At 40.3% G+C, this 21301-nt stretch overlaps 1 protein-coding gene across 2 annotated transcripts in view; it reads left to right on the top strand.

The window, feature by feature from the left end:
* glis1b (GLIS family zinc finger 1b) overlaps positions 1–21301 on the top strand; it is a 79810-nt gene that overhangs the window by 7061 nt on the left and 51448 nt on the right. The window lies entirely within an intron of this gene.

The raw sequence follows: 21301 nt of genomic DNA, 5'->3' as shown, positions 1-21301 counted from the left end.
CTTTTCCACCAGAGAGTCTCCTACTACTCTATCAGCAGTTTATCTCATTTGAACTGTGATCAAGATGTGAGTAACATACACAACGCGTAATAGTTGGTAAGTGCGCATCACAGCTCTGGAAACAGATCACCTTTTGAAACGGCTACAACAACAGTTTCAAATGCTCGAAAACTTGTTTAAGTAGTGTGTGAAATAGCCCTTTTTTATTTTTTTTTATTTTTTTTACAAGGCTGGTCATGTTGGAGATTAATGCGCCAGCCAATCAAACATTGGCTTCAACTGAGTGGTCAAAAACAAACGGGCAAACATGATGCGAGCCGAGGCTGTTTTAATGCCTTCATTAGAGCCGAGGCGAAAGCAGCCAAAAAGCTTGAGTTTTATCCTCTCTTGTTCTCCCTCTGTCGCTGCCAGGAAGCTGCCATGGGGCAGTGCCCAGTCAGCTCACTGCACCATTGGCTGGCGTTGCCCCAGAGGACTATGAAAGACATTATAAAGTCTAATAGTGCAGTTTATATACTTTATTAGTGCTTGTTAATAGAAGCCCAGCATTCTGGAAGAATTACTTATTCTCTAGTCATGTGCAATGCAGTCCAGCCCCTGCACTGTATTAACTTACTTAGCAGGACTAATAAGCGCACAAAGGAAAGCCGGAATAAAGGTTGCTTAGAGAAAAAGAAGTACTCTTGCTTGTCAGTGAATGATGTGGGTCGACATCAGTCACAAACCCTGAGCATCACAACTTGCACATGATTTGGACTCAGATATTATGTGTGCATTATGTCATGGCAGATATAGATCTGTACACGTTATTGTCCTAGATAGAGAGCCAATTTTCATCACACAGAGATGATATATTTTAAAGCACTGGCAAGCGAATCTCTGAGTTTATATTCAATTTATAATAGTTTATGTATTCCTTGAAGTAAGGACCTTGCCGAGAGTGAAATCATGCTTTTCATCCAATGGCAAATCTGGACAGTACGGTGCTGCATGACGAGAGGAAGTAGAACATTTTGGAAAGTGAGACTGATGCCCTGTTCAGGTTAACACTTGTAAGTCCAAGTTGCAGGGAGCTGGGAGCCTGGCCAGGCCGACTCTGGATGTTAATAAAGTTAAGAGGCTCTTTGCCAGCACTGTGATCTGTAACGCTTAGGGATATTTTTACAGACTTTTTACAGACAATTATATTTGAAAGGGAAGGCTGGTTTTCAGTGAGCTAGTATCGGAGCAAGGAGATAAAGTATGTGATAAGAAGATGCAATTTCCCATGTTGTGATTCTGTGGAGTGAGTTTTTTTTCACTGTGTGGGAATATTTTCTGAATGAGAACACCCCATGTAGTACTCAAACAGCAAACAAGACATCAACCCTTTGAACACTGCAATAGAAATGGTGCGCCAGTGCCTACATTGGTATTTTTGTTTATTGTGATGTCATTTATTGGAGTCACCTAGGGCTGCTCGATAATGGAAAAAAAATATAATCACGATTATATTGAACTTAAAAAACAATACTTGTCCTATTTAAACTTTATTTTTTCATTCAGAACACAAGAGAAAATAAGAGTTTACTTGCAAAACGTAATGAGCTAAATAATTGTTTTTCTCGATTATTTTGTTTTTGTGATCATTGGGAGCCGAAATCATAATCACGATTAAATTTCGATTAATTGCACAGCCCTAGAGTCATCTTTACACTCGAAAGCCAAAAGCCTTACCTTTCTGCCGCAAAAAGAATGAGAGCTGTAGCTGCCTGAGGGGCGATTTGATAACATTTGTAAAGGGGAGAGTGAGCATTGTTGATTCATATTCCCTTGCCATTTCCTCAGCTAATCCAAGGATTGTCTATTTATTCTGTCTGTCACATGTCAGGTGTCTTTGTTTAATCATATTTGACAGACCGGTTACCAAACAGTGGGTTGAAGGAATCTAAGATGACTTTGGCTTGTAGTTGCTGTACTGATGTTGCTGCCTACCAGAGATGTTTGCTCGATTTCACCATCTGGAACTAAAAACCACAGCTCACAGATGAGCCGGTTGCTCTGTCCAGACGTTACCACTGGAAACAGTAGAGACATCTGTAATCTTCTGGCTCCTGTAGTATCTGTCTGCTTTATATTCTCTACATGAAATTGCATTTGAGAGAAAGCTGTGCAGTTTTCATTCTATTGGCAGTGTTTTCCTGTAATCCTAAAGGAGGATTAAACGATTCTCCTGTAAGCAGTTTTGTTGGTTACATTTCACTTGAAGGTATCTACATAAGAGTGACATGACACTGTCACGAACGTGTCATAAATATTATAAACAAGTCATAAGCGTTTATGACATTCAGCTTCTGTGAGTAAGTCATTCGTTTTTTGTCATGACAATTAGGGTTAGAGTTATGGTTAGGGTCCATGTGACATGACAGTGTCATGTCACTCTTATGTAGATACCTTCAAGTAAAGTGTTACTTTTTTGTTAAAGACAATCGGTTCTGTTCTTCTTTGATTTTCTTGTAGCCAGGATTAAATGTACGACCCCTTTTCTTCATATGGTTCATATGGGCTGAGCAAGTGTGTTAAATGGATCCATATTACACTGAGTAATAGCCTCAGTATGCACTCTTCATTAACATGCTTAACATTCCCCCCAAGACCCAGAAGTCAGCTTCTATAATACACTGCTTAACACAAACATCATGTTGGACACTTAGGATCTCTTATGGGGCTCTTTGTTGGCAGTTTTATGAGATTTGGACAGAGTGTGTGTGTGTGTGTGTGTGTGTGTGTGTGTGTGTGTGTGTGTGTGTGTGTGTGTGTGTGTGTGTGTGTGTGTGCAATGTTTTGGTCACAGTGGAGGACAAAATAGACACGTTCATGAACTCTGAACATGGAAACCTTGAAAATATAAGATACACACACTTTTTGCCAGCTAATTAGAGCACAGATACAACAGAAAAGTCCAGTGAAGAGGTTAATACAATGTTATTGTTTTTAGCTGTTTTGGCTTGAGGACGAAATATGTTGCAACACTGGTCAGCCACTTGATGCATGTTTCCAAAACAGGACATGCAACTTTGTTTTTGAAAGTAAGAAATCTCAATATTTGGCAAAGTAAATGCTGACCCCCTTATATTTTTTTTCCGACTGAATCAATCACCAGTGAGATATTATGGTCATTTAATGCTTTGAGACATATTTCATATCTGTGTGTGTTTGTGCATCAGTGCACACGTACAATACGTGATTAGGTATTTGTGCACTTGTATACGTGTAGATGTCTGTTTTTATCAATTGATAAGAAATGTTTGCTTTGGATCGCCACCTGATGGACCTTCCAAACCTTGATTTCTGTAATATTTAATAATGGTGGTGAGGTTATGTTAAAAATGGATGTTGAAAGATTTAAGCCAAATGTTAACCAATGCGTAGCTGTCCTAGCTGGCTTGAAATGTACAGCTGTTTCCCCCAGCTCAACGTTTAACCTTTACAAAGAAGCCAAAACCCATCAAGAGGAGCTTCACTTACCTTAAAACTGATACGCTGAAATTCTTGGATCCACACAGACAAGACACATGGTTCACACGGCTTTGGTAACTAATAAACCTTCCTGTAGCAGAAAACGTCTTTTATATATCACCAGGAGTTTTTGACAAGAATATTTGGGATGAGTACCTGGCTTCCTCCCCAGTATGTCCTCAGCGAAGCTGAGTCACAGATGTAGCGGACAGATTGAGGGACTGAAGAAAGGAGAGGAAAGCATGACTTCTCTCCTTTCTGTCTATCTAACTCTTGCCCTTAAAAAGTCAGCTCACAGCACAATACCGATAAAAAGCCTAATCAGGCACTTTCAGCTCGTATCGACAGTGATCTAAAAGGCATGTGTTTGAAAGTTGAAATGAATTAGGCAGAGCCGTGACAGCCAGGTGCTGAGCACTTGGCCCAGCACACTGGAGCCTCAGCCAATTGGAAAATGCTTTTAGAATTTATCTGCACCCTTCTCCCTTGACAAATTATTTTATTGTTCCCACACAGTTGGTTTTCATTTAGTGTTTTGGCTAATGATAGGCTGAGAGCATGTGGGCTATTGTTATTCCTTTCTTCAGCACAGATACTTCATATCTAATAGTACACTCTCATGCAATAGAAACATGACACACAGAAGGTGCACAAATGTACACATATGGTACGCAGAATCGGGAACTTTAGTATAGGGTAAGATGGACAATCTTGATACGCTTATTACTTTGTTTATGCTGTACATGGCTCTGTGGCATGATGACCTTAGTGACTGTCTGTCAAATGGGGGGAATGCTGCTTCCTGAAGAAACAACTTCTGCACAACCTCCCCTCAGCGAACCCTAAACTCAGCTCCAAAACCCTTAATCACATTATTCAGTGTGTCTCATGTACCCGGACTAGTAGATATGCTGTGTGAGAGCTGCAGATGGGAAAGATAGGGTGAAACTCGCCTCACGTCCGAGCCTTGCACTCTGCTTGACCTGAGCTCAGTACATCAGGACTAGGCCGCTAATCTTTAACAAATGCTGGGAGTCTCCATGACCGGGCCCTCGCTGAGATGGCTTAGTCAAAACAGCCCTACTGCTCCTGAACACAACCTCGGCCTCTTACTTAAGTCAAACACTGATTAACTAACAAATACCTGCTGCTTGTTCCACAACATTACACAGCCCTGTGCGTTCTGCAGTGCTCCATAGAGTTTGACAGCGTGCTTGCTGTCAGGCCTTTCAGGTTTTTTTGGTAAAACGATGCAGGGCATTTTAAGTGAGCAAAAGCATAGAAATACTGCTCCGAATGACGAAAGTTTTATTGTTGTCATTTAGTGCTTTGTGGTCTGAGTTGAAAAAGAACTGTATAAATAAAGGTGTAGCATTGTTACTGTGCTGCATTGTAAAAACCTATGGTATTTTCCATAATGGGATACGAACAAAGCAACAACAACAAAATAATAATGTACAACACATTGACATGTTTCCTTTTCTCCCTGTAAGCATGTGTTACACTCAAACTGTGCTTTACATTTACTGTGAAAATAAATCACCAAAATCGGCAAGTAACAATTCACACTGACAACCATAAGCCAAACAGCCAAGATTTTGACAGTCTGGTTTGAATGTAATCATTTTGCAATTTAGATCTCTGGGTTTGCAACAAAGTTGCGTCATCACAGCGTCTCCTGCCAACTAACTTGATGGGTAAAAGCAATAAGAAATATTTTTTATCAGAAGATGGTTTTGGTCCAGTTTCAAATTTCATTGATGATCACCCCAACCCCTCTCACTTCCCATGTTTCCCTTTTGGTTTAACTGCTAAGCACATTGCCACTTTCACTTGATCACAACAGTACCGTCAACATTTATCGGACATGTCTCTGCCACGTCTTCTCAAACACTGTCACTGTTTATGTGGGCTTAGTCTGGATCAACGGAAGTAGGCTACATTTCCAGGATAAAGCCTGACATGTCATGGAACAGTTGGCATGTCTGACATGTTGAATTGAGCATCACCACTTGTACTGTAACCTGTCATCTTGGAGAAATATATAAAGGTTCCAAGTCTTTTTTTAAGTATGGATGCATAATACATAGTGATGAATAATTCAATTTTCATTTGTATGCATCTGTGGTACTTTGATTATCTCGGTACTCATATCTGATTGCATATAAATGGCAGTGTAGTACTGGCCTCCAGCATAAATTGCCAGTATGTTTTTTTTTTATTTGCAAATCTTTGAGAATGATTTGATACGCTGGGAGCAATAAATCTTGCACAATTTTTGCAATAACACAGTCATTATTGTTCTAAAGAATGCAGCTTTTTATTCCAACTAGAAAAAAATGGAAGTACTATGAACAGTAACTATGAACTAAATAGAATGAATTATAAAAAAATATATATGAAACTTATCAAGGATGTACTTTAATTTGAGAGCCTGAAAAGGCTGCAGTGAAAGAAATATTTAATGCTTAGCCCCTAAAACCGCAATTCAACAAAAGTCAACAAGACCTGTTAGCTATGTCCTTGATAGCTTTAGCTGTAAATGTAAATGCACAGTTTACCACAGTGCCCACTTTTACAGGGCCAGACCTGTCATTTGACACGAAAATATGGCCAATCTAGGCCACTGTAAAGATGCCAGTCTTCTACAAGCCTCAAGAGCTGTGAGTCATGAAGGAGTCCAGCGAGAGAGGCAAAGCATCAGTATATGTACACTGCGGCCTGCCAAAGTACACTCATTTAACAGCACAAAAAGACTTGCAATGAGAACCCGCATGTTTATCTTAGGGATGATGTAAAATGGCCAGAATTCATATTTCACATCACATTTCTCTTTTAAGATGGTTTCTCTCAATTTTTACGTGCAAGGAAACAAACATTTGCATTTCAAAGTTTTTCAAATAAAAATAAATGAAAAGCAAACCTTTTTATGGGTTTGGAGACTAAATTGGAAAACAGGTCAGGGTCGAAATGAATATTTTTTTATGGTTCGTAAAAGAGCTTCACAATGAATGCCAGGTTATGTGAAAGGCTTGACACATGGTACAGGCCAGAGCCCTTCGCAGTTCCCTCTTTATTCAGGCCTTACACTCTCGGGCCAAGATCAGATAAAACAACACACATGGCAGAGGCCGAGATGAGGATAAAGAATTATTTCTTTATTTCTGCTCGTAATCGTCGGATTAGGCTCCTTCTCAACCCATGACCTACCAAAACATCTAAAAACTAACAACTTTCACTTTTTACTTTTGAGTTTATCACACTCGGTAGCAGTGAAGGGGAAGTTACTTTTAAAAAGTAGTGTTTGCTCGTTACTTCTTAGTTACCCCCTATGGAAAGTAACTTTTTACTTTACTCGTTACTTTTAAAAGCAAGCGTCTCTGGCAGAGACTGAAGTCAATTATACAAAAACTATCTTTGATCATAAAGCCAATCTGTGGGTTTATCAGTGAAACGTCTGAACTACACTGCAGACTGGATTCTCTACTCACAGAGTGACGGCTGATTCATTATGAACGAGTCCAGCGCGGGTTGAATGCACATCAGCAGGTCATCAGCGTTAAAAGGTGTTAGCGTATATAATGTCTGTATCGACTTGTACTGGTCGCGCAGCCACAATGGTCCGTGCATTGTCATAGACACATGCAGCCTCTTTTCTGGAAATCCTTGCGTGTCCATGCAACCGGCACAAGTCCACAGCGGTCCGCTGCGTGTATGTATAAAGCCGTCTCCACCACATCCATCTGTGAGGTTGTCAGCTTTTTGTCTGCCTTGCTCAGAGCGCCGTCCAGCAAAAAGCCACAAAGCTTAAAATGCTCTCAAAAGTTAGCTTTGGCTGTGCTACCAGCCTCTGTCACGTCCCGTGTGGAGCTTGTGAGCGCGCAGCTGAGAAGGCAGCGTCGCTGTCAAATCTGTCCCTGGGAAAAGTAACGTTGCGCCGAATTGAAAAAGGAACTATGTTTCGTTACCAAATTTTCAGTAGTAAGGCGTTACACTACTTTTTACCCGAAGAAAGTAGTTACGTTACTGTAACGCGTTACTTTGTATCACTGCTCGGTAGTATAATCAACTTAGTACTCAATTCAATTCAGTTCAATGTTATTTATAGTGTCAAAACATAAGTTATCTCAGGACACTTTACAGATAAGGTACGTACGTAGGTCTAGATCACACTCTATAATTTACAGAGGCCCAACAATTCCCCTTCAAGTGCTAGCATTGACAAGGAAAAACTTCCTTTAAACAGACAGAAACCTCACGCAGAACCAGGCTCTTGGTGGGCGGCCGTCTGCCGGTTGGGACACAGAGATGCAGATACAAATACAGAAATATGATTCATAATAATTATAGCAGTTGGCATCATGAGCAGTGGCAATTATATTAGCGCCATTCCTGTTTGCTTGGTATTTGCTGTTACTTTTTGTGGCATTCCCCCCTTCATTGAAGGGTATATAGTAGAGAGATGATAGCAAATGAGGGGAGATTAAGACAACAGAATCAAACAGGGGTCTATATATGTATTTTATGTGTATACATTATGATTAAAGATGGTAGGAAGTTAAGTTGTCATTTGATGTGTCATACATACAGTAAATGTTACACCGTATTGTATATGCACACATAGTGTATGCATACATATTCTGTGAACTTCATTAAATTTAAATATGTCATGAAAATGTATGTATTGTTTTCCCCACATTATTATGGTCAGTTTAATAGAAACTTCATGTAGTTTGGCTAGTTGTGTATAATGTACCATGTGTTTTGTACATGACCTACATGTACATATCATATAACACATATTTTGGGAACTAAACTAGTGTGTACAAAGCAAAGTATAAGTAGGATCTGTGGGAATCCTCATTTATTCTTAATGCAAGCTCACCTTAGATGACATTCTTGGTCTGCAGGTGATAAATTATGTCTATTGTCTTTTGTTGACAGCACCTGTATGTATGTCTTTGTCTCGCCTGTTTTACACTGTAAAACTATGAGTTCTTGTTAAAGCACCAAATACAATCATACTAATCCCTGTTAATATTGTAGTGTTCTTAGTTATCAGAATGTTACTGAAGGTGCTGGGGCTGACCCATAGTCAAACAGAGTGACAAGTTCCGACTCTGAAATTGTTTTACTAGACAAAACTCTTGTCTCACTCTAGCTGTAAGCATCGGCTGACTCATGTGGTGAAGGGACGCAGCTAGAGCAGAAATCATAATAAAAGGAATCTTATTACAGCCATTAAACAAGAGAAGGGAAAACACAGGAGGGATTTAATGCCTGGACATCTAAAATGCTTACGCAGTGAGAATATATTTGCTCATAAAGCTCTTTGATGGTGGCCCTGTCTGTTCCAACACAGCGCTGCTGGCTGTGTAAATAGCTGTGTATTGACCTTCCATCGCACAAGATTGAATGTATTTCCATAGGTGTCATTTGGTACCATTTGGGGTTTTTTACAGTCCCCACTGGTCCTTAGTCCCTGTAACCACGGAGGCCCAGGAGTCAGTCCATCGCTGCTTAAGCGGTGGCCAACGGTGGGCTCTTCCGACAGGGTTGACTATGAACTGCAGCCCCCCCCCTCCTCACAGCAGCATGGAGCTCTGTTTGATGTGAAGTGATATATAATGTCTGCTGGACTGTCCGTCTCAGGTTACTTCGAGTGCATGTTCCTGTCGCTATGTGTGATCTGTGTTTGTGAGTGTGTGGTTGTGTGTGTGTGTGGGGGGGACATCAGTGCCAAAGCCTTTGGTGAATGAGGACTCCCCACACAATAAAAGAATGGTATTGCTGACTTCCTTAGCTATGTGTGGTTTGAAACTCAACACAGGTCTGCTCAGTTGAAAACCTGGGGCCCTCTCCTATTTATTCTGTATATTTATGAAAACCCCAATACTGTGGTGCCCTCTGAGTGAAGGAGGAGGGCATTTTTCAGCCAAGTTAATTCCCTTTGGCGGGGGATGTTGACTGCACTGTTGGTTTGAATCAGTTGCAGAACCATTAACCATTTTGCTGTATGTCATCAGTTTTAAATGAAACAGTGTCACTATTCCTAGAACAAGTTGAGTGATCTTCCTCGTTTCAAGATATCTTGTTTGAAGAAAATCTTCTGAAAAAGATATACCACGTTGTCAAAGAGTGAAGTTGTCTCACTTCAAGAGCAAACTGCAGTGCATCATCAGATAATGACTGTATCACAGGTGAATTCTCTCACATACAGTAGCTGGACATCTGGACACATTTCTTTTGCGATGTGTCCAGTGTTGTATAGATATAAGATAACATTTGTTTTAAGGATAGGCAGAAGGACGTAGTGCCTCATGTTTGAGTAGATCAGCTTACTTTGTGTGCTGAAGTATAGGGTTTAATAAACCGGTGACATGAAAAAACACTTATAATCAAATCAAAATAAAGGCCCTCTGTGCCTCTGCTGTCATAGCAAATTTATGGGCTTTTGAAAAACCCATTTTACTCAAAGAGCTCCATTTTGGGGGCGAGTTAACCCCTAATCACCCTGACTAGCTAATATTCATTGTGGTCACTGTGGAGAAGCACTGGCCTCAACTTTAACCGGAAACTTCAAAAGCCAAAGCAATTACTATGCATGCTTTGAACATATCCTTTTCACAAAGTAACATTCCATTATTCCTCCTGCGCTACAACAACAAAAAGTAACAAGTAGGAAGTGAAATTGGATTCCTCTTTTGGTTCCCAAAACATCTGGTTTGGCCCTTGTTTTAAACAACTAGCATCCCCTCTGAGAATAACAGAAGGTTATGTGCACTGTGAGTAGGTAACAAAATAATCATTTTCAAATGTTGCTCCTTTCGAATGCGATTTAATTACCATTCAACCTCTCAGTTGGACCACCGACCATCAAGGGAATTTTCCTCCAGACATTTTCCTAACTATTCATTTATTTCTCCCCCACTGCTGCCTCTAAACCATTAGATGTATACAGTAATTGCTTCAAATTGATCACTTGTTTTACAGAAGTCATATAAATCTCTCCTCTTGTCAAACTATAATCGATGGCAGGAGGCGGTGTTGGGCGAGAAGAAGAGAGAGTATCTGTCAGATGGGCCTCAGTGCATCTGCTACATGGAGATACTCTCATGTTCTGTGGTCGAGTTTGGCCACTGTCATTTCCGAGGAATTTCCTGCCATCTGTGTTCAATCGAAATCTCTCACAGATTTGGGATTTCTTGTAAATATTGGGTGCTGGGTGAAGAGGACCAAAGGAGTACTGTGAGTTTTGTACCGACAGCCATTTGGACCAGAACGAATAAGCCATTGGCGCTGGGATGAGCTAGACTAACACAGCAAGACAGCATAGTATAGCGAATTATCTAAACAGCTGCACATGCATAGTAACCCACATCAAACTAATGAAACTAAGTAAGTCTTAACATACAAGTTTTGGAATATGACCGTAATATCCAAACATCCAAATACACAATTCTTGCTAATAATAAAAATCATCATCATAAAAATAATCCAATCGACAGACCTTAACAAACATTTATATATACTAACAAACTTAACTCAATTTATAGTCGGTTCAGCCTCATATAGTGTGCATTTTTTCATTGTTGTCAAATATGTAGAAACTAAACAAACAAAAGAAAGAGACAAACACTTAACAGAATAGTCTCTGACTTGTCTTTATGCCATTTGCATTAAAAAAAAGGGAAAATAGGATAAATAAAATTGTCATCTCAAATGACCTCTGTTTGACAAAAGTTATTTAAATAACCCAGCCGTCCTCAACAGTACAGATCTATTGTGCTATTATGGGCCATGCTTATGTTTGACAAATTGATCTGATTTCTCTACAGTTTCAGAGGGACGTCTGCTTTGTTTTGGTGCTACTTGAGTGGGCACACGGACAAACTGAGGCCTATTGTTCAGAAGGGGAAAACACAGCTTCTGCACTAAATCATCATGTTTATTTTGTATAGCAGATTGATATACACTGGTTATTCTCATGAGTGAACACACACACACAAGCACTCACACAAAAAATACTCAAAGTACTGTGCACACAGATACAGGATCTAAAACCTTTCAAATAAACACAGATTTAAAACATTTTGTTACACTATTTATATTTAGTTGTTGCAGGAAATAACTTGTTTGGGTTAAGAAATGTACCAGTCTCACCTTTAACGCTTTCTCTGAGGATGTGGCGCTCGTCAGTCCTCTGGACTGGCATGGCTCTGCCAGTATTTACTGCTGCCTCCCCAGACAGAGCAGCCTCTTGTTTGGCTTTGAAGCACCTCCTGATCCCATGCCGAGGTTTCAGCACTGTTGGCCCGGCTCCGTAGCCGTGTTGTTCACCAGCCCTATAAAGGTGTCTGTCACAAAGCCAGACGTCTCTGTCACGTCTGCCAGCCAAGTGCATCACGCCTTGTCAGTCTGCCGGTCTATCAAGTCAGTCTGTGGGCCTGACTGATGCTTTGTACACTGTTTGGCCTTTACAATGATGTGGCTTTTCTGTCAAATTATAGGATGTGGTTTGGCTGAGCACTCCTTGTAAAACGTTGTGATTGTCTGTGATTAATCCTGGCAATGTACAGATTTATGGGCTAAATCTTGTTTTGATAGTGATTGTCATGATAGAATAGTGGCTACTAGTGGCTTTAAAGTGGTTTGTTGACTATGCACATTTTTGTTATATTAAGAAATGTTGTAAAATAGTTGGACATGAAGATAGAAAATGTGCTTATGTTTGTGATGATCAATCATTGCTACGGTGCTTTTTTTACTGGCCTTCCCAGATGTCAGTGTGCAAACATTGTCTTCATGCACAATGCGATCTTTTCCTTGGATTTCCTGGTGATTAAGTCTGGGTTTCTGTATGCTGAGCTCTGTTTTTTTTCTGTTCAGATATCCTCATGTCCTTTATAGTTGCTAATGCTAATTACTCAGTTCTGTTGATTCTGATATGTCACTGTTATAGCTTTTGGAAACGTAAACACTTCCTGAGCATCAGATAATTATTTAAAGACAGGCTTACTCTGAGTTTACAATAGCAAATGTAATAACTGGGACTGCCGTGACTCAATTTTTTTTTATTAGTTTGTAAAAGAGATGTGCAATATGGGCATAAAGTTATGTAAAGATTTCGAAATTATACATCAACCCCTCAAAATATACACTCAGCGGCCAGTTTATTAGGTTCACCCGGCTAAAACTAGTCAACAAGAGGGTAGATTTAATATGAGGGAGACCTCTTAGTAGAATGTATAACAATTATAACATATTCATAATAATATGATAACAATAATAACAATTCAACAGGAGCACAAACTACAGCCTCCAAAATGACCATTAAGTTGAATCAACACAGTTTCAACAATAACTGAAAATTATGAGCTTCGTGAAGTTAGGAGGATTTAATGCAGGCCTGTTGTTTTAGGCATTACCTGGGTCATTTTAATAAACTGGCTACTCAATGTAAGTCTGTTATTTCTCCAGTGTTTACAACCACTGCACATTCAAACAAAGCTTTATTGAAAAGGACACAATGTCTGGAACAATATCCTAAATTGAAAAATGACAACATCAAAATGTAACTATCTATAATCCACATTTATGTGTGCCAGGTGACTGCCGTTATCAGGGTGAGGTCAGATGTTTTATGTTTTTTGCCAAACGGGGAATAACATGCAACAAAGCTGATAATGAGTTGCAGTAGAGGCCAGTCTGAAATGATGTGCTTTAAAATTCAAACAAAATATTATGTTACTACTGACTGACTGATCTGAGCTTGAACCTATATTATCCGCAGATCTTTGTCTTAAGACCATGTTTTTTTTAGTCCCTTCTCCCATTGATGTGGATCACCTGTTGATAGATTTGCTCTCGAAAGGTATGGCCTGCAGGGCACGGCCAGTGACAAAGTGCTACCACCAGGTGGTGACATGCACAATTGTAAAGTTTTAATTATGTTAATCAGGGAGTACAGCAGGGAAAATGATTGGACGTGACGGTTAGTAAGAAATGATCAGTAATGACCACAGCCATTCAGTGAATCTTCGTATGTAAACTTCAGTGTGTGTGTGTGTGTTTGTGTGTGTGTGTGTGTGTGTATATGTGTGAGAGAGAAAGAAAGAGAGGAGTGTGTGGAGTCACATAATCCCACAACATTTTCTCCTGTGTTTGGGTTTTGACTTGCAGCGCCCCCCCTTCTTTAAACCATGTGGTAAGGTGGTTGGTCTTTGGGAGTCAGGCACTGGGATGGGGTGGGTGGTGTGTGTTGGTGGGGTTGGGGATGGGAGTGTTGTTGGCTGCCAACTATTTGTTTGTGTTCATTACTGCGGTTAGCATTGCTCCATTTGAAAAGCCTGGTATTATGAGGACACCGGCTTCCCACAACATGTGCCTTCTTTTCCAAAAAGCAGGAGAGCTAATCATTTACCCACCGCTGCATTCATCAGTGTGACTTAAAATCTTTGCACCCACTTAGTATGAACAACCAGACGTATCCGCAAAGAGGTTTGCTTGGACGACTGTGCTCATTTGTTATATGTACTAATGATTTCTTTAATCTTATAACTCTTTTTTGGAGTGGACGTGAGATCTTTTTGTGCTGTGCCCAGAAATAGTCGAGGCTTGCAGCTGGATGCCTCTGGAGCCACGAGTCCCTCTTCTTCACTAACTTTTGGTGTTTGACTTTCTTGAAGCTAACCGGAGGTTATTGTGTGACCAAGCTGACCATGAGAAAACAGGGAGGAACAAGGATACCTGGTTGAGAGCAGCTAAAATCAGCTAGAACAAATTGATTTTTATCCTCATGAAAGTTCTCTTGTCTTCTGGTACTGGTAATCCCACTACAAAAACACGGACATTTCTGTGCTCCAACAGTAATTTAATAGAGTTTTTCCTTCTTCCCTTGCTCCGCACCTGCTTTAAGAGGAGCTTTCTCCGTAGACATTGTTATTTTTCATTTACTTGTGCCCTCAGGTTTTTCAATCATACATCCATTACTAAGCAAACAAATAAGTTCCGGGCCTATGCCGCAGACACAAATATAGACATGAGTTATGAGATTCGGAGAAGCCGGGAAAGGCTTTGGACCCTAATACACAACATCTGTACCATACAAGACACACAACCAGAGCATCCCTCTACAAAGTCTTGCAGACTGCTGTCACACGCTTGTATCTGTTGACCTGGCTCATGTTGAAAGAGAGGGAGGAGGAGGAGAGGGGGAGACCAATGGCAGGTGGGGGTGTCGGGGCAAACGGGAATAAAATGATCATTATTAACTGTTTTGGTGCTGAATGTTATGATTTATGGAGCCAAAGTGGGGCCAGTTGAGGTGTCACATCGGATTTCCAGAGGCATCTGTCTTGCGGTTTTGGCAGCTTGTTGTACCTTGGGTTCAGATGTTTGGATCACACTCTTGACATCCCGTTTCCCTCTCCAGCACCCCCCACCCCCTTCTTTAAGCACAGTACACCTCCGATCACTCCCCTTTCCTCTCCTTAAACCATCTATCCATCGGCACATCTGCTTTTCATTGAGTCCTGCATGTCTCTGAAGACTTGAACGCATTAAACGCTGGCACAAGCACAGTCTCACTCTGGCACTTAACACAACGCTTAGGTGACTTAAAAGGGAGAGGCGAGAATTATAGAAAATGAAGTGTCACCAAAATAAAAAATCGCCCCAGATTACCACCAATTACACTTAATAATGCTGTCCATACCATCTGCTGATCAGATGGAGGATTGGTGTTGTCTGTGAAGAAATAATGACACCAGAAAGTGCGAGAAGGTGAGAGATTCATTGAGGGAGACAGTGACATATTTAACTATGTGATGATGTGGTTTGATCTTTATACTGTATAGACTGCAATGCTTTGTATGGAAATGCAGTCATAACGGCATATCTTGGGATAATTACCATGTTGTTTCAGAGGGGTTAAGCTCTGCTAGATTGGAGACATGTGTCTGCTCAGCTTTATTAGTCATTTATTAGTCACTGAGGTCAGGGGAGAGTTTTTAGCCAAGGCACAACACTGCTGAACTTGAACATGACTCTGATCATCAGCCCCTGAGGCAGCCTGAATAGGTGTATGATTACAGCGCACCCTAACTGGCCATGATCCCCAATGTGAAATTCATCCAGTATGCGAAGCCTGTTCAACAATCAATGTAATCACCATCACAGTGACCGCAACCATCCACTAAAGAGTGAGTCGTGCCCTAATTATCAGAATTATCGAGTGTGCGTTCACTGTTCCTGTCTATTGTCTTATTTTTCAGCCTCCATGGTCACAGCGGCTGCATTAATCAGCAGGAGAAGGATTAGAAAGCACGTTACACTCACGATCATTATGCATCTGAGTTTTACGGCGTTGAGCGCTGTGTTCCCAGAGGATTTTGACTAGAAGGGAGCGTGACAAATGCATGACATCAGAGCAGGCGCATTGCAGGGTGATTGGAACCTTGTTTTCCTCCACAACCTCAGCCAAAAATTAATCATACATGTCCCAAAACAAGTTCTCGAATAACCACGTTTATCCCTTTATAATTGCACTCTTGTTTAAAGCATTACATGTATGTATTAATGTGCAATGGAGCATACAAACTGGTATACTGCTCCTTTAATTTTATGTCTCCTCTTATATGTCTCATTGGGCTCCTCAGTTTACCGTCATCCTGCTGCAGTGATGCTCACTGAAAAGAACGTGCTACTTTAATTATACAGGAGAGGAGAGGAGGCAGGGTGAGCAATAGATACCATGTGATGACATTTATGGAACGGAAGATACCACTTTAGATGTAACAGAGTATTATTAGACATGTTATCAACAGGGATTGTTTCTTGCTCACAGTCCTTGTTCCAAAAGGTTGTTTTTATTAGGGTGGTGTTATAGGAGGCGAATAACAATAGAGTCCTTATTTGTGCCTACGTCTTTAGTTGTCGATGCTGGTATCAGTGGCTCTTTGTGAGGACGAGCCAGCACATCTGTACATGGTCTTTCCATTGAACACAACATTTGCCCCTGGTGCTTCTGGCACTGCTCTACCTCTTTCTCTGTCTTTCTTTGTGCCCCTGCGTCCCTGCTCTCACGCCCTTACAGCAATGAGGCCTGAATGCTTGCAAATGTGTGTATATCAGAGTAGCATCCCACCCTGCTTGTTCTAAGGTGCTCACTAGAATTGGACACAATAGCGAACTCCATTTCAATAGATAATCTGCAGGGATTAACTGTAAATGTTTTTAAATTACTGTACCTACAGATTGAGATCAATTTAAAAGTCCCATGTGGAGTTTCCGTGTGATGAATGCATTTTCTTCCTCCATAGAACATTTGCAAAGGTGGAATTTAGGACTATTTTGAAACCTGTGTCATGCACATACATTGTTAACTTGATAGCATTCTTCTTGTTCCCTGCCGCATTGCTATGCTTCTTTGCACGTTACTGCCACCAACTGTTGGTCCGTGAAATAGCGTCAAACCGGCGGTAGGAATGCGTATCGTGTCGCCCGTGAGCAAAGCCTCTAACCACACAACATCTTTTAATTTTTTCCGTTTTCAGTCAATTACACAGAGAGAATTTTTTTAACAGCTCATGTTTTGCCCAGAACATAACATGGAAAAAATTCTAATCCAGAGCCAAAGGAATGTAAAGTATGATGAGCACACAGCTGCTCAACAGACCACCCATAAACTCTGCACAATCAAAAGAAGAATGGTCATCTCTCGCTCTCTCTCTCATATACACTCACATTTACAAACACACACACACACACACACACACACACACACACACACACACACACACATCATACCCACTTTCTCCTCCTGTCACTGCTGCTGGATATCTTACATTTCACCTCAGACCCTGATGCTCTCTCTCTGGCTTCCACCTCCTGATCAAACTAGGCTCTAACACAATGAATTGTTCACCACTGAATTACCATGGCACATTCACATGTAAACTGAATTTACTGTTGGGTCCCATCCAAGCCACCATATGTTGAGGAGCCTGTTTCCCCAAACGGAGCATGACTGATACCGTTAGTGTAGCAAAGCTCTAAATCACCGGTGTGCTAACTTTCTGCAGCAAGACCATTTACACTCATTTAACACTCTGACTTTAATGTCCTGGGGACACTCAGAAGGTGTCTCTCTGATTGAGACACTTAAATCCACTTGAGCTTTTGCATTACGATGCAATGTTGGACATAGATGCACAGGCAAGGGAGTTTTTTAGGTACTATCACCTGTTTGTATTGGGTGCAAGGGTTTCAGTGACACTCATTGTCTCTCTCTTTAGACCAGTTGATGATTCTCGCAAACTCCTAGATCCAATTAAAAAGTGAAAGTCAGCTCGCAGGCGATAAAAAACCCAGCTGTATGTGGAACTTCCCCTGAAAGATCAACCAACCTAAAACTAACTAACCTCTTGTGAACAAACAAGACTTAAAGACAACTTCAAATGAATGCTAATTTTGCCACGTAGTGTTGTGTTGACAGCTTGTTTCTGCTGGCTCCAAGTGGCCAAAAAATCTGTTATTGCAGGTTTACATAAAAGTCTTGTAGTCTGATAGTCTGGCTATCACCAGACCAAGCTCAATCTTTTAAAATTGAACATTAGTCTGGGGAGTCTGCTCTGTATTTTCTACTGCACAAAAGGCGTGATCAACGGGCATAGTTCAAATGACTCTGTACGCAATTGGATAGTCCTTCAACAAATCAGACCAACGATCCGGGTGACGTAGCAGTGACAGCGGCATCAACGGGCTGCTGCACTCCGGCGGCCGTCATGTTGAATGTAAACAAAAAGCTGCTTGCCGTCGCTTCTCTATCCTCATTGTGTTAAACCCGCCAATAGCGTGCCAGGTGGATAAGCCAGTTTGTGATTGGTCCCCGCAAAATTGTAACGGAAGCAGGATAGATAAACGTACAGGTTTCCAGCCTGAGCTGCAGGACTAAATCAAATCGCCGGCAGATCGGGCTGGGTTTACCCAGTCTTGTAGTCTGATGCAGTTTAACTAAACAGCATGATGATCTATTGATCCAACATTCCCAAACTTACCCACAGTATGTACTTATATTCACTATGAGCATGTATGCCTTAGTATTAGTGATGATACCAGGTAGGGTTGGGTATTATTTGAAAATATTCAATACTAGTGCAGATATGATACCTGACTTTTATCAATACTGTATTTCAGAAATATAAATATATTTTTCTACCAAACCCTTTTAAAAATGTAGTTTCATTTATATTTAAGACATAAATGGTTCCAAATAATGTTGTCTAAACACAAACAGCTGTACAAGAAGTTTGCCTGTATAAAATAGTCTAAAACTGGCAAAATGTGTATTTTAATCTGGAGCATACTGATCATGACTAATACATGAGTAAACAAGATTATGAATCTCACCAGAATCGGTTTGTGATTTGGTACGAATTTCGGAAGTTGGTACCAAAAAGTATTGATTATATCAATAAGCTCAGTGCAACCTCTGCCCAATGATTTCTGGCAGTGAAGATTCTTTCAAGTGATATTTCTCAAAAATTCATGCTGGAAAACAATAGTTGTATTATTAGACTTTTAATAAAATAATCTGCAGACAGGTAATCAGTGTTATGGGATCATCCGTGTCTTCTCTCTATGTCTAACTCATTTACACGGTGGGCTTTTCCTGGCAAACATCCATTCTTTATTGCGAAACAGCGCTTTGAAAGAGCATTGTCTCATAATTCGGGTTACATTTACCGGGCTGCCTGGTGTGGGTCTGTGTTTTATATGGTGGTGACTATGATGTGTGTGTGAGAGAGAGCATGTGCATTCAGTCAAGGCCTCATTGACCAACTGCCAGGATATCCAGTGCTTTATGATGACGATATTTTTATTTGGTTGTTTGTGCTTTTCTGTGCATGCATATGGACAGTTAAGGCCTAATTAAGAGATCTCTGATGATGTTGGTCATCTCTATCCTGACTCATGTCACTTCTGGCCATCCTGATTGAATTACTCCTGACTTGAGGCAAAGAAACACTTGGCTTCACATCAGCGGGCCTTGAAACCTTCATACAGAAACAAAGTTGTATACAGCCAACAAGCAGTGAAAAAAGTAAAACAAAAAAAGACAGAACAATCCAGAATTTGATAAACAGAATGATTTGTATTGCTTGAAAACAGACCGGAGCTGAAAGACATTTTGGCTTTTGTTAACAGCTTTAAAGAGAAACCAGCGCTGTTCCTACGGTCCCCTGGCGATACTTGACTGTTTGCGTTGCTCGTTTGCCTTTTCTCTACTTCTTTGTGTTTCAGCCATGACCCGCAACAAGACAAATGCAGAGGAGACTAAGGATACATCCACTGTAGGAGGGATATGTGAAAAGATGTTCCTTAAGTGGGGATAACATTAGCTCACAAAATTCCCTTGTTTTCTCTTGTCTTTTGTTCATTCTTGTAACCTTTTTCCCATATTCTAAAACACTAACCCCCCTTTCTCTCTTTTACTGTTTACTCTCCCTCTCCATCTGTTACTCATGTTGTAATATCTTTCTCCTTCATTGGTCTTTTTCCTTTTTCATCTGTGGCCCAAATCCCTTATTTTTGCTGAATATTTCTCTCACTATTTTCATTTTTATTTTTACCCCTAACATCCTTTTCATTCCCTTCCAATACCTTTTTATGTTTTCTCTCGCATACAGAGTGCTTGTGTGACTTTATTAATAAGAGCTCATGGTGTGTGATAACATTGTCAATAACATCATAAAGAGAAAATTGAATTTGAGAAATTGAGTTAGGAAAGTTGGAACAGGGGGTCACCTACACATGATTGTGTGGGGATGTCGGCTTACCCTTCACAAGTGTTTCCTCATACATTGAGGTCTTCCTTTGTTCACTTTCATCTTTCTCTTTCCTATTTTTATTATGTTTTTTGTTCCCATTCATGAAATCGTTATTTCTTCTCAAATAGTCAGGTTGGAATGATAAAAAACTTATGACAAAGGAAAATTCTTAAAAACGTGCTTAGTTGTATGGTCCTTGAGCCTGAGGAATACAAAAAAAATGAAATGTAGATGAAAAAAGAACATTTTAATTTAGTAACCCATTGCGAAGATATATGACACATTAATTTGTTATAAATGATTCCTTCACCCAGTTTTTTTGTTTTTGTTGCATGGATCTCTGAAGAAGCCTTATGAGAGGCAAAACATCTTTAGGAATCTAAAGCAAGTCCATTTGCTCTGAATTAGCACTTCCAGATGAAATCCCTGAGTACTTACATCACACTTTAATTGCAAGGTTGTTCTTTTACAAAATGTATAATTTACCAAATAAATAAATGAAATGACAAGTGAATTAAATCAATTAATGAGGTCAACATTTTCACAACAGGATTGATGCATAGAATTAGAACAACTGGTGGTAAATTTAAAGGGACAGCATGTCATTTAAATTCTTGATTACACTTTTATTGGCTGGATATTCCGGACAAATTTCAGTTTGTTTATTTTCCCAAAATGGACGCATCTCCATTTGGAATACAATTCCTCAATTACTCCAGCAATAATATTTTGCAATAAATCTTTCCGACGTTATTCTTACTGTCACCAGTTGGGCTTTGCCAAAGAGCTCTCCATATATCACTAGATACCACAGTTGTGGCAGCCAACAATTAATCCTCAAGAGAATACTCATAATCTAATAGGATTTCAACATGTCACTGATGGCATGGATCCCACTATAAACTGAGTATTCTTCCAGAGCAGTCAGTAAATCACTGGGTCCACTCTGCTTAGCCAGTTTTTAATTTGAG

This window comes from Perca flavescens, chromosome 9, assembly GCF_004354835.1.
Source record: "Perca flavescens isolate YP-PL-M2 chromosome 9, PFLA_1.0, whole genome shotgun sequence".
Lineage (NCBI taxonomy): Eukaryota > Metazoa > Chordata > Actinopteri > Perciformes > Percidae > Perca > Perca flavescens.
Note: the sequence above shows the minus strand (reverse complement) of the source record. Positions and strands in the feature narration are given on the sequence as shown.